We start from the raw sequence: 15,019 nt of genomic DNA, 5'->3' as shown, positions 1-15,019 counted from the left end.
TGTAGATTTCTGATATTTTGAGAATGTTTGGATAGCTTTCAATTCAAAATTCAATTCAAATAGTGCTTTATTCGAGTGATTACTCATAGAAGCAAAATATACACAGAATTGTTAAAACAGAATTAAAATTACAGTCAATAACAATGACACTGCACTAATGAATTCATAAAAAGACGCATAATTATAAAATTTCTCACAATGCTCATTGAATAGTTAAAAAGAGATAATTACAGTTTAAAAGACTTGAGATTATAAAAAACATTAGGAGTCCAAAAAGCAGTAATGGCAATAATCATAAAGACAATTAGTACAGACAGAGAATAGTTAACCAACTAGCAGTCTCTGTATTTTCACCAATGTCCAACCTATATTTTTATCTATTGCTACTACTATCTATACAGGTCGGCTTAAACGTATAATAAGGAAAATATTACAGACAGAGAATAGTTAAACAACTAGCAGTCTCTGTCTACATACAAAATAATTTAAGAAACAATAATAATAGGATCTAAAAAAGAAGTTTTGCTAACAGAGAATAGTCAATTAACTAACAGTCTTTGCCTTATCGCCCATGCCCAACCTGTAAATTTAGCTATGGCTATTACTATCCATGTAGATGAACTTGAACATATAATACGAAGCGCAACAGAGCTGCATGTGGTCCCAAGGTTCCTGCACATGGGTGCTAACCATACACGCCTTTGAATACAATTGGCTTTACAAGAAAACAAGAAATGACCAAGTGTTTCCTTACCAATGCCACAGGCTGGGCACACGTCACTCCCCCCTGTACCCCATTTAACAGTCAATGATTTTAATGGGAGGGCTCCAGCTCTCAGTTGGAATAAGAGCTTTCTGTCTCCTGGCTTTGTAATAATATCACAATACAGCTCATACACGGGATACAATTTAGCCTCAAGAAAACTCAGAGACATAGACCCTATGCTAGATTGGCAACGTTCTTCCAATAGATGTTTTTTAGGACCAACTTGGTAGGGAATAAAGCACCAGCTGGATCTAACCAAATCGAGCTTAACCCAAGCTCGTATAATATAGTTTTCAGTGATTTTAACCAACTGATTTTGTGAAAGCTATCAGCTTTTATAACGTCGCTAAAGCCTTCCGCATAGTGCAAGAGCTCGGGGGTAGTCCACAGTCTACGCCAATACAAAATAGGCCGTAAACTGGCCAAGTCCTTAATTTGTTTCCTACCCAGATCATATGTTAAGGGCAATAGCGGAGTGCTTTTCGGTGTACCAGTGAGTAGTCGTAAAAATTTGTTCTCTGAAATTTGCAAGGAATTCAAATTTTCAAAGCCCCACATCTCCGCTCCATAGAGTGCAGACCCAATTGCCTTTGCTTCATAGACCAGCAAAGCTGGCTTGACAGGTTTAGTCAAGGACTTCTTGTGTTCTATATTGATGGCACCCGCTAATTGTTTGTTTCTCAGCGTAGCAATGTTTATGTGCTGACTCCACCTATTATTATCTGCAATATGGATACCTAGATAAGTAAATGAATTTACAACCTCCAGAGGCCTACCACTCATACCAATTTTTGTCTTAAAACTACGATGCGGTTTAAAAATCATGAGTTTAGTTTTAGATGCATTCACCTCTAGTCCATGTTCCCCACAAAAATTTTCAAAAATTAACAGAGCACGCTGCAGACCACTAGGGGTTTTAGATAAAATTAGCGTGTCATCCGCAAACATCAATATTGGGATTTTTAGACCTGAAAGGGAGGGAGCATCTACTGCAGCTGGTACCATACGGGAGACAACACCGTTTATAAACAACGTGAACAAGGTTGGAGCCATTGAGCACCCTTGTCGAACACCTCGCTCTACAGGGAAGTCATCTGTGACCATACCATAGCCACCCCACTGAATTTTAGCGTAAGTGGACTCATGGAGGCGCATTATCAAGGTAAGTAATTCCTCGGGTACACCCAAACTCTTTAAAACTTGCCACAATTTGGCCCGTGGCACCAGCTCGAAGGCAGCCCTCAGATCGACAAATGCCGCATAAAGACTGCCTCCACCCAGCACCACAGTTTTCCATTGTAGCAGTTGAAAACGGAAGACTTGGTCTACCGTGCTTGTTGCTCTTCGAAATCCTGCCTGATAGGGGGATAAAATGTTATTATCCTCTGCCCAATCAAGGAGCCTATTTACAACTACTCGACCAACAATTTTTTGCACAGTGTCTATTAAGCTTATTGGCCTGTAGTTACCCGGCTGAGCTCTGTCCCCCTTTTTGAACACAGGAATAATCACAGCACCTCTCCATGATGCCGGAACCTGTGCTCCCTTAACAATGAAATTAATAAGTAAATGGATGTATTTACACCATCTATCTTTATCATTTACAAAAATATCAGCAGGGACGCCGTCAAACCCAGGAGCACGCCCTCTGTTCACTACATTAATAGCAGACATAATTTCGTTGTAGGTAAAAAAATTCTCTTTGGAAAAAGACATAATAAACTCGTCCTCCCCTATAATCTGATTATTAAGAGCATATTGTGAGCTAAAAAATTCTACCCAATCCTCTTGTGGCACATTGTTGTTAGGGGGTTCCTGTGCTCTCTCACTTCCCCATTTTACAATATTCCAAAAGACTCTAGAATCCTTTCTGTCGCTAGCTTTTTTCAGTTTGCACCAGTGTTCCTCGTCCCAAGCTCTCTTCGCTTTAACTATGCAAGCCTTATAACCCTTTCTTGCTAGGGAGATGGTCACAGGCTCCCTCCTTTTAATGGCTTGACCCAGAACGAGTCGTGCAGTCCTACATTCTGCGTTGTACCATCTTGCACCTTTATAGGCAACTCCCCTGTTTTGCTTAACAGGTTTTAGAAAATGTTTTTTAATCTTGCCAAAGAGGGAATCATGGATGTTGACAACATCCCCCAAGTTAGAAGAGGAAGCATTAATTGCTTCCATCGCTAGTATCGCTTGGTCAGTTTCATAATTAATAGTATTAATAGCCTGTGAATCTGTCTCTAAACTTGCCCATTTGAGCCTGCGCATATTATTTGATGGGATGGTCAAAGGTGGAACAGAAGCAATCGGACAGATCGGATTAGTCCTAGCGGGCCACCATTTGTGCTCCACGCATAAGGGGTTGTGATCACTCTCGGGTCTCTCAATGACTTCCATATCACCAATAAGAGGCCACAAAGTCATACTGCATATGACGTAGTCAATGCGACTTTTGTGTCTCCAATTATCAAAGGTCATGGAGCCGTTCTTATCCCGTGGTGTTCTTCCATTTAAAGCTCTCATCCCTTTCTCAAGACACATGGCGTTCAGGGGTATTATGTCCTCTGTCCAGCGCGTGACTGGCTTCACCTGCAGCTCAGGGCTACCCCAATGGGAGTCCTCTTCTGCCCCAAGCAAAGCTTCACCCGTGAGCAGAGGCTCAAACGTCCGATTAAGGTCGCCTGCTATAACAGTACTATTGTCATGGGAATAGGTTTCATGAATATTATCTAAAGCAATTAGGACATCAGATCGGCCACCCTTAGTACTTCTGGCATATATATTGTAAATGTCAAGTGACCCTACAGTATCACTAGTCATCCTAATCAACTGGATATCTTTATGGTTCGTCCCTATACTTTTAATTGCAATTTTGAGGGATTGTCGGACCCAAATTGTAAGACCCCCCATTGGTCTCCCTTTTGGACCCTTTGTCGCTGGTACAGAAAAATTCAGATATCCTATCATAAAAACAAGTTCACATGCCCAAGTCTCCTGGAATATGCACACATCAAATAAACTAACAAAGCTAAGCCAATCCCCACTATCTAATTTGGAGGATAACCCAGCCAAATTCCAAGAGATTAAATTCGCCCCCCCCAATAGTCCCTCCGACTGGCACTTCAGAAATTACATTCGTTAAACTAGATTCGCCTGGTGCTGACACTACTAAACTTAGTTGGGCTAAATTACTTATACCTCATTATCGTTACCTGCCCCCAAAGAGCCTACTACAGGATTACAATGTCTAAAAGATAGGGCCTTATTAATTTGAGGTTCCTTCCTGTCATACATAGACCCTGGTTTAGCCATCGTTCTATATCTACAACAATTATTATTCTGAACGGGCAGTTTGCACAAAGTCTGCTCGGTTGTAGATAGTAATACTGAACTTTTGCCCCCAAGGAGTCAATCGCAATCGTTCAGGTTAGAAAGGGTTGAGTACCTATTCTCCACATTTAATCCCCACTCATTGGGTTGGTCAACCCTCCTCCCCTTTCTTGTAACAACGTTCCATTTTGTCCTTAACGTATACCGATTCGGAACCCTCCCGTTCCGATGGTAAAAGAAATCCAAAGTAAGTGGGATAATTTCAGTGGATCTACGCTGTGGCGGGAGGATATATGGCAGTATATTAGATGTAACATCAGGGTTTGAGAAGTTCAAAACAACACAATCACCCCGGAATTTTTTTGTACTGTTTCCAATCCACTCCACCCTCCTGGCCATAACAAGTTCTTCTACTAATTGTTGCTTCCCCCAGGGAGTTATCACCATGTTGTCTGTCAACCAGTGCAATGCATTAGACATTAAGGATGAACTGGTCTCGTTCTGTTCTGGACCCAATTTGGGGACATTAGCTAGGACAAGGACTAGAGGAGAGGCCTCAACTATAAGTTCAACTGAGCCCTTCATAGGTTCTGGAACAGTAAATGCAGCTGGAGGGGCAACTTCCCCCTGCACACTGTCCAATGCTCCTACTTGGGGAGCCGCCAATTGATTCAGAGGAGGGAGTGACCCTTCGCCACCCACAGTTTTAGAGGTACACATCCCTAGCTCAACTTTATTAGCGACTTCATCAGGCAGCTTTTCTACCTCGGCTAATGCTTTATTAAGTAAACCCCCCAGTCTGTGAACCTCACTCGTAAGCTTTTCTATCATGCCGACCAACGGTTTTACAATTCCTTTAACCTTAGTGTCTATCATACCCAACAGTGTCTTAAGTTGCTCATTAGTTAAAGAAATTGAATCTTCATCTGTTACTCCATCTTCCTCCACCAAAATGTTACTAGGAGGGGAAACAGGCTTTTTCCGACTTGATCGAAGTCCTCCTCGTTTGGGGAAACCCTTTCTGGCACCTCTATTGGTGCGCGACGCTCGTACTGGGGTGGGGACTTTTTCCTCAATAAAAAGTAAGTCAGCCTCCTCCGTATTTACACTGTCTTCCGCTACGAGGTTTGTCTGAATAGTATCCTCATTATCGACAAGAACAGGTATTGGAGCAGCGCTGCTACTATTATCCAACTGGGCAAATTCAGTCAAGTCTGATGCCAATAGAGTTGGTGTCGATGATTTTGGGGATACACCCAACCCAAGTGAGGATCTCCTATCGCTGTTGATTTTCGCAACTACCTGGACTAGATAGCTGTCCATTGTATTTTTAGCCGAGGTTGACTTGTTAGCAGACATAATGCACCAGTAGACAATACCCTTTCCAGATAACCTTTGTAGATATACTAACAACGTGTGTCGCAATCCCTTGAAGCGTTTAGACCAGAGTGCGTCAGTATCTTTAGTAGTTAGAGTGCTGATGAAAGCTCAAGGAAAGCAAGAGTCTCACCTTTGCGAAGCAAAACGGGCAGAATATTTGGCCCAGCCCAGCCTCTGACAGTCTCGGACTGTCTTAGACTGTCTGCTCTTCGTCCGGCTTCGACCGGCGTGTCCCGCGCGCATCCTCGCGGGACGAGGGACCTGCCGGCGCTTTATGCGCCTCCTGGCGCGCTGTTTCTCGTCGTCGGCGCCTCCCCCTGGAGGCTGCTGGGAGGTGGAGTTGACCGGCGGAGCCAAGCCCGGCCGGTCAATGACGTAGACGAATTGGCGGAGCAAAGCCCGGCCGCTGTGCCAACAGGTAGATTTTCCTCGCTATTCAGGCTGCAAAGTTAGTGGATAGCTTTATATATCTATGTTTTATAAATAAATAGGCCTTGCTTAACAGCTGCAGCAAGGCAAAAAACTGTGAATGTTCTGAAGAATATTCTGCCCTATACTCCCTGATCCATCTGCCCTATGGAAAGGACCAAGGGCCCTTGCATAACCGACCCATTTGTTTATTTTGTACAACTCCAAAACCCCTGCACCGAACACCCACACTTTCTCTGAACTCAAAAAACTGGACGACACTCCTAAAACAAGCACTGGGAAAACCAATGGGTTTTGCTGCAGTGTGCGAACACTTATAAACACAGCCATGCCCAAATGGTGTTTGCAGGTGTTAGCGCGTTAATGTCAGACCTTTTCGCTTAACCATGTCTCATGTATTATATAGTTTTTTTAGCAGATGTTCAATTTTTTCATATTTCTGATCTTTTTTCACAAGCCATTTTTCAACGCTTTGGATTATAGAGTTCTATTTTACTATGAAACCGCATGCTGGGGATGCTGGCGTGTAGGGAGAACCGATATATTTCTGTGTGGTGAGGTGGGCGTACATTATACCCAATCCCGAGATACAGCATGCAGAAGGATCGTTAGAGATGCGAGGGAGGTAACATGAGAAATGGTTGCATTAAAAAGACCCTCAGTACAAAAAGACCGTGCAGAGAACATCAATATTTTATTTCGTCGGGTGGAAAAAGCCTTAAGGACTTCAGTAGAAGAGACAGTGAAAAAAGTATTTTCCTGTGGCACATCTATACTGAATTATGGGCCAAGTACTATTCAATAAGTGAAATTGGCTTTTCAATAGAGTCTCCCTTTGGATATCATTGGCCACAGAACTCAATTTTATGTAAACAGTTTTACTAAGTAAGCATTAGCATTAGTTTTAGGTTCTGATTTGGGGCCCTGAAGGTGCTAGAGTCTAGTAGTATTTTGCAGTGTGTTGGATTTTCAGCAGCCCTACTTTGTTGTTTATAGTTAAAGGAGGTGGTGTAGCACATTAACGCATCAATTTGCTTCATTGCCAACCTATCCCCCTATTCAGCAGAGTGGCACATAGCTTGCTTCAAGCTCACCCACCCCTACTGTTTAGTGGTGTCCCTGTAAGTAATCATTAGGGGGGGGGGGCACATAGTAGGCTACATATAAAACTTCTGGCGCCACCTTAACAGACAGCCATTAACACTTTGCTGTCAAGCATACATGCATGTGTATATAGATATACACGTATCTGGTGATATAGCTGAATATCGCCATAGCCATGTATGTGTGTGTGTGGGGGGGGGGGAGTGTGTGTGTGTGTGTGTGTGTGTGTGAAGGTATAGCCATGTAAACTCACACGTAAAAGGTAATATTTAAACATGTTATGCAAACATTGCCTCAACCAATTGCTGTGTTGCAGTAAAAAGGGGCTTGGGCTCATATATATTAACGTGTGCGTGGTAAGTTGTGGTGTCTGTTTTCTTCTGGCTTCTTTACTCCCGGTGGTGCAGGGGGGTGCAAAGGGGAGCCAGGACAATTGGAGCAGTGGCCCAGCCCACGCCGCTGCCAAAGAGATTCTAGTGCTGCTTTGCACAGTGCCATATCTCTTGCTTCTAGCCCCCTCTGCTGAACTGGGGCACATCTCCTGCTTTGCACCAACTCTATCCCTTGGTACAGCGGTGTGGTGTATTGTTTCCTGTCCGCCTGAGCTCCCGCTGCAGCATTATAGCACATCTCTGGATTCCTGCTCTCCTAACGCATCTTAAATCCCAGGGCGCCATCTTTCAAATCTTCGTGGGGATTTTCACTTCATTAATGACTTTGTTTGTGTATGTGGTTTGCTTTGTTGCATGCCTGGAAGAGAAGAATAATATAACCTACTGATTTTCTTTGCTTTCAATCGCCAGGATTAGTCCCCGGGTGCCGGTCAATTATAAATGAATGTGTATTTTGTAATTATCTGGACAGCATTGATAATGCAGAATTAAGAATATCGATCTGCTCTTAAGCAGTTGCAGTTAGGCAGTGGAAGTGGAGGGTAGGAGCCAAAATACAGATAGGGTCGGAGCCGGGAACCAAAATAAAAGTGACTCCCCAATAGTGAAATAGAAAACTAAAAAAAAACGTGGCCCATGTTAGCAAATTGGAGCAGTTTTGAACTTGAAAAGGCAGCTGTGTAGGTGTTTTGCAAAGTATGCAAGACCGCATTGATTTGATCTTGCTGCCTACAAAGTTTGTTTTAATATCAGGGAAATCAACAATAAACAAGCATTTGCAATGCAATAGGTCTCGTATTTACACAAGTTTGAGCTATTGAAATTGTAAATGACAATGCCTTTTATTTTTATTTTCGTTTTTAACACATAAATAAAACACATTGGGCCATATTATCAAGAAAACGTGATAAATATCGCAAATCGCGCTTAGCGCATTTTTCATTATCACCCTCTATCGCTGAATTATATTGCAGTGTTAGCGGCGTATTAGCAACTCTTTGCTAACATGCGAAGTACAATCCAGCAATAGACTGCGATAATGATCAATAGCATGTGAAATCCAGCAATGATTTCACAGCGCTAATGTAAACCTTGGTAATAGGAGAGTGTGTACTTAACCATACAATCCACCTCCCATAGGCAATAATGCCAAGTCAGGTTTTATTCAGGCGTTAGAGTCATGAGATAATGGGGGCTTAGCGCGCCTTTTGTCATCGCTTCGCTGTTAAGGGGCAGCGTTGGTAATACTGCGATGTTGGTTTTGCGATCATTTCACATGTTGTCCTTGGAGGGAACACCTACTTTGCATCTCATTAGTGATATTTATCGCTGTCATGAGATGCGTTGCAGATTCGGCCGCTAACATGCGCTAATGCATCAACTTAATAGCGCCAGTGCTGGAAGGCTCCAGCTCGTCTGCCCATTACTGGTAAAAACTCCCCGTGCCTTTATCTCACTGGCGGATCTGAGGAAATAAAGACAAACCGAGTGTCGTAATGCGAGTGTGTGAGATTTTGTGCGTTGGGGACTGGGAATTGGAGAAGTGTGGCTCTGTGGTTAGAGGAGGCAGACCTGGAAGCAGAGGTCAGCCCGGGACCAGGGTTCAATTCCCGGCTCGGCGGGGTCTTGAGTCCTAAAATGTCCATGGACTCGACAATTCTCGCTCCGGTGCCTACTCAAGTCACGGGCTCACACTCTGCGACTCTGGGCAATAGCTTGCTTAATCTCCACAACGGCACCTCGCGGCGGGATGCCTGGCTTTCACCTTGCGGATACCCTGCCGGGGTTATCTCACAGGGGAATACCAGGACGGGTTCCCTAAGCAAGCGCTTAGAAACCGCTTGGTGATTTGCGCTATATAAATTCCTGTACATTTACATTTACATTTACATTTACATTATCTAGCAATTAACATAGTGGGTCGGTGGGGGTGATTAGTGCCACAGACTACGCAAACCCTGCTTCCTCGTCCTTATGTGCTTGACGTGATTCTTCACTTCATGGCAGATAGATAACCTTATACTCCATACCTGGTTTACTTTGCTTTTGGTAATGAAGTAGAGGGGAGTAGAGTTCAGTGGCAGAGAGTGTTATAGCGTGCAGTATCATAGAAGGCAGTGTCGTAGAGTAGTGTGGTGTAGAGTGGACTGGAGTGGGGTGGCATAGGGTTGAGTGTGTTGGAGTGGATTGCAGTCTATTGAGGTAGTGGGTGGATTAGATTGGAGCAGATTGGAGTGGATTGGATTTGATTGGGACAGATTGAGATGGATTAAGTGGGGTGGCGTGGATTGTAGTGGGTGGACTGGATAGGATGGAATGGATTGGAGTGGGCTAGATTGAAATGGGGTGAGATGGATTGGAATGGGGTGGATTAGATTGGTTTGAGGTGGGCTGGATTGGATTAGAGTGGGTAGATTGAATTTGAGTGGGGTGGATTAGATTGGGCAGAGCGGATGGATTGGAGTCGTGTGAATTGGAGTGTAATAGCACAGGCGGATCCGACTGCAATGGAGGGGGGAAATTGGAGTGGTGTGGATTAATTGGAGTGAGGTGGATTGGACTGTAGTGGATCGGATTGGTTTGGGGTGAGGTGGATTGGACTGAAGTGAAATGGAATAGATTGGAGTGGGTGGATTGGTGTGGGGTGGATTGGTTTGGGGTGGATTGGTTTGGGGTGGATTGTTTTGGATTGGAGTGGGAAAGATTGATTTGGATTGGAGTGGAGCAGATTTGAGTGGGGCAGATTTTTTGGGATTGGAGCATGGCTGATTGGAGTGAGGCAGATTGTTTTGGATTGAGCTGGGGCTGATTGGAGTGGGGCAGATTGTTTTGGATTGGAGTGAGGATGATTGTTTTGGAGTGGGGCAGATTGTTGTGGATTTGAGTGGCGTAGATTGTAATGGGACAGATTGTTTTTGATTGGAGTGGGGCAGATTGTTTTGGATTGGAGTGGGGCGTGTGATTTTGGGTTGGAGTGGGACAGATTGGAGTGGGTCAGAGTGGGGCAGATTGTTTTGGATTGGAATGGGGCAGATTGGTGTGGGGAAGATTGTTTTGGATTGAGTGGGGCACATTGTTTTGGAGTGCGCTGGAGTGAGAAGGGAGTGGGGTTGATTGGATTGGGGTAAGGCGGATTGGATTGGAGTGGAGTCGATTTGTTTAGGCTGGATTTGGGTGGATTGGATTGTTGTGTGGTCGATTGGATTGGAGTGAGGTGTGTTGTGATGGGTTGGAGAGGGGTGAATTGGGATGAGTGGGTGGAATGGGGTCAGGTGGACTGGATTGGAGTGGGGCATATTAGAGTTGGGCAATTGTAGTGGGGCAGATTGGAATGGGCAGATTGGAGTTGGGGAGATTGTTTTGAATTGGAGTGGGGCCAGATTGGACTGAGGCAGATTAAAGTGGGGCAGATTGTTTTCTTTGGATTTTGGTGCAGATTCAAGTGGGATGGATTGGAGTGGGGCCGGTTGGAGTGGGCAGGATGTTTTGGATTGGAGTGGAGCAGGTTGTTGTGTGGCCGATTAGAGTGGGGCACACTGTTTTGGACTGGAGTGGGGCAGACTAGAGAGTGGCAGATTGGAGTGTGGCAGATTATTTTGGATTGGAGTGGGGCAGATTGTGTTTGATTGGAGTGGAATATTGTTTTGTATTGGGGTGGGGCAGATTGGAGTAGGGCAGACTTTTTGGATTGGAGTGAAGCAAATAAGAGTGGGGCAGAATGGAGTGGGGAAGATTGTTTTGGATTGGAATGGGGTAGATTGGAGTTGGGCAGATTGGAGCGGGGCAGATTGGTTTGGGATGGAGTGAGACAGATTTGGGTAGGGCTGATTGTTTTGGATTGGAGTGGGGCAGATTGGAGTTGGGCAGTGTGGGGATCTCCGCCCCGATCCCTGGTGGTATGAAGGTAAGAGCGAGTCGAAGGGTATGGTTTGAAAGATTTATTTACTCTCTTAGGGTTTAAATGTTCGGTTTTATCCATGTAATGGGCAACATCCCAGTTACAGACCAGATGATTTGAGTCTTATGGTTGTAAGGATACCAACTTGAAATAATAATCCACCCTTACAAAGGGGGGGGGATCAGAGAGGTGTGCTTCTCTAGGGAATAGTTCAGGTAAGCAGTAGTATTAAGGGTGGTTACAGCTTGCTTCCTCCTGGAGTCTTCTAGTCCCACGTTTCTTCACGTAGGCGTAGTCTTTAACCGGACTCCAGTGGGGCAGAAGGAAAAAGGAAAACACAAACAAGTGTCAGGGCTTCTGTACATGATTCTAAGAGTTAAGGGTAGTCGTGCCCTTCCCACACCAGTCCCTAACAGTGAGGTGCCTAAGTGAGGGGGGGTAAAGTGCTGTTAACTCTGTGAAGTGCTCAGGCGGCTTGCCCACCACCTCTTAATTGAAAACCCAGTCTCCCACGTCACTTGCCAGTTGCCACTGTCCCTGGTGACCGTGGCTCGGTGAGATCCCGCCTCCTCTGGTTCCTTCAGGGGGCCGGTCTCGCTCGCGTTGTCGGGGTTCTTTTGTGCGCTGTCCTCCTCCTCCGGGCGATTCGCGGTCTGTCTCACGTCCTCCTCTCCGTCCTTGTTCGTGGCTTCCGGGTCTTCGCCACGGGATTCCGGTTCCTGCAGATGCCGCTCTTTCACTGCGTAGCCGGCCATTTGAATCCCTGGGTGTTGGACCAGGCCCTTTTTGGCAGGTTCACCCTGAAACGTATGCTTTTTCCTAGCCTGTTGCTCGAACCTGGTGTTGGTGATTTTAGGTCTTTGCGCACTCTTTCACTGTGGTACAGTGTAAAATGCATGAGCTCTCGGTGTATGTGTGGTGAGTGACCTGCCCTCCCATAGTAATGCATGGGGAATATGTATGACAATGGTAGTTCCTGATGTGTGGGGAGTGCAGGGTCGAGTTTGGTATGTGTGAACTCGTGAGATTGAATGCTGCGTAATGATGTATGTGGCATGAATGTGTATAGTGTGGAAGTGCCACTTCTAGACATGAGTGTGCATGTGCAGTGAGTCTGCTGGCACGTGATTGGCTGGAGCCTGGCTCCAGGAAGTCTGGATGGGTCTGCCCAGTGGTGAGTGTTGAGATTAGTATGCTGATGTGAGGGGAGGGATGCACCTGGGTCCTGAATAGGGCTGGGCTTTCCCCACACAATGCTGGCTCCACCCCCTGTGGTGCGACTGAGGACCCTGTCCTGACTAGTGAATGGAAAGGGTGGCTGGGGAAAACAAAGTACTCCAAAACCAGCTGCGACTGGTTTCTCCCCCACCCTGCACCTTTAGACAAAGGTTTTTGCTGTATAAAAAGGGGCTGTGTCCCCTTACAAAATATTCTTGTTTCTGACTTGAATCCTGCCAGGGGCGTGCTGCTGCTTTGGCCCAGGCGAAGGCGTGCCTCCCTGGGCCCTGCCCAGCCCCTGGATACCTGATGGACTGCTGAGGGCCTGGACTCTGGAGACCTTTTCCTGGGGTCCCCTGCTGGATGCTGGGACCCCTTTGCTATGAGAGTCTTTGTCTTGGGGGCTTGATGGACTCTGCCCCCTTAGCGCATGGGAGCGCTTTATTTTTTACTTGGACCTTGGTTTGTGCCTGAAGTTGCTGTATACTACTGAGATCGTGGGCTGCTTGTGTGCCCCTAGGACAGAGCCTCTGCTGTTTGACCCGTGTGGCGCGCTGGCTGCTCTCTAACCAGATCGAGAGTGCTGCGTTCATAATTGCCGCCAGCCCGGGGAACCTGACGAGGACCGAGATCTCTTCACCCGCATCACCGCCGCCGCTCGAGGGCTCCGCTTCAGCATTGAAGGAGCTCCGCCCGGATTGGCTGACGGAGACGAGCCCCCTCAGCAGCCCCGAGGCTGGGCCCATCAGAGCTGCACTGTGATTGGTCCGCAGGCCGGCGCATCATTGGCCATCTAGCACGCAGTGCCGTGTCATAGTTAGCTCGCGCCCTGATAGGCCGCTGGGCTGACTCGTGCCCCGATTGGCTGGTGCAGCGTGAGCCCCCACGAAGGATCGTCGGAGCGGGACCGGATGAACAGGAGGGCGCCGCCCTCGCCGAAGAGCCGCACGTAGGAGAGTCGCCCCAGGAGCCGCCGCCGCACAGGGAAGCTGGTGAGTGCGGGCGCCTTGGCTCAGGGGCATTGCTTGTGCTCGAGTACCCCGTGAGGGACTCCAACGGCAGCCGCATTATTGCTGAGAGCCCCGAGAGGCTCAAGCTGCACCTTTGTTTTGCGAGTCCCGAGAGGCTCGTGGGGTGGCAATTTGTTAGCGAGCCCAGAAAGGCTCTAGAGGGCACATATGTGTTTAGAGCCTCGGTACTCCCACAACCACGGGGGCATTGTTGTCTAGAGAGCCTGTATGTCTCCAACATGTGGCGCAATTTGCTTGAAGGGCTACTGAGAGCCCATGCCGCGGTTTTGTTATTCCCCAGCTGCCCAGCAATTAGTGGGCAGCTGCCACGTTTAGGCCCCTGACTTTTGGACACAGGGCGTCCTAGCCCCAACAAGGCCAGTTGGCCTAGGGACTGCCACAGGTGGTGGCTTATGTAAGTTTATGCGTCATGTGCCTTGTTCTTACACCTCTGAATGCGTTGGTTATACATCATGTGTTTTTGCTGTGTGCTTACCTATGTGTGTTTAGACTAGTGAGATATTGCCTACTGTAGTTTTTACTGGTTAGGCCCAAATGTGAGTTATGCGTAATGTGCTATGCCAGTATGCCTGTGACACCTCTGAATGTGATTCATGAATTATGTGTCTTCCCTACACCTCTGAATGTTGTGATGCATCATGTGTAATGTGTTCTTGCTTATACCCCTAAATGTATTTTATTCTTAGGTGGTTGTGTTTTGCCTAGTAGAGTTTATACTAGAGACGTTATGTGTCTATGTGTGATCTAGGCCTATGGTTATTAGTATTGCGTAGTGTGTACCTACCTTTACCAGTAGTTACTGGTTGTGACCTATAATTGTTCTTTTGTGTTACCCTTATTCTATGATCTACAAAGTGCTATTTCTAAGAGTGTTGATTCTGACAGTGGCCCATCTGGCCCTGTCTTGTACATAATCCGTTGTGAATATTGCCCGTGCCAGATGGCACAATGTATATTGTGTGATTACTATCTGATGTGTTTTGACAATACAGAAGTTATTTTCATATAACCTTTTGTGGAGATCCTTTTGTGGTGTGCCTAGGATGTTGTTGCTGTTGTGTGCGTGCGCGAATGCTTTACACATTACCTCCGGGATAAGCCTGTGTGCTCGTGCCAAGCTACCAAGGGGGTGAGCAGGGGTTATCTTGGCGTGTGACTCCCTTGCCCTGACTAGAATGGTGGTTTCTGCCTGGCTTTGGCGTCAGCCTTAGCCTACCAGAAATCCCAGTTCTAACATTGTTGGACAGCGGTGAGGATTAGGACTTGTGTTTGCGCAGTACCAAAGCGACAACTGGCTACATTACAAAACTCTGCATTTTAGATAGTCACATGTTTGGGATTATTGTTTATGATTTTGTTTTTCCTCAAGAGTGTCATTTTCAAATGGTGTTCCTGTGCTTTATGTTTAGTGGCAGATGAGAGAAAATGACAGGGCGGGACGCCAGTAGAGGGGGAGGTTCCCATAGATAAAGAATCC

The sequence above is a fragment of the Lissotriton helveticus genome, chromosome 1_1 (genome assembly GCF_964261635.1).
Source record: "Lissotriton helveticus chromosome 1_1, aLisHel1.1, whole genome shotgun sequence".
Classification (NCBI taxonomy): Eukaryota; Metazoa; Chordata; class Amphibia; order Caudata; family Salamandridae; genus Lissotriton; species Lissotriton helveticus.
This window is presented reverse-complemented; position numbering follows the sequence as displayed.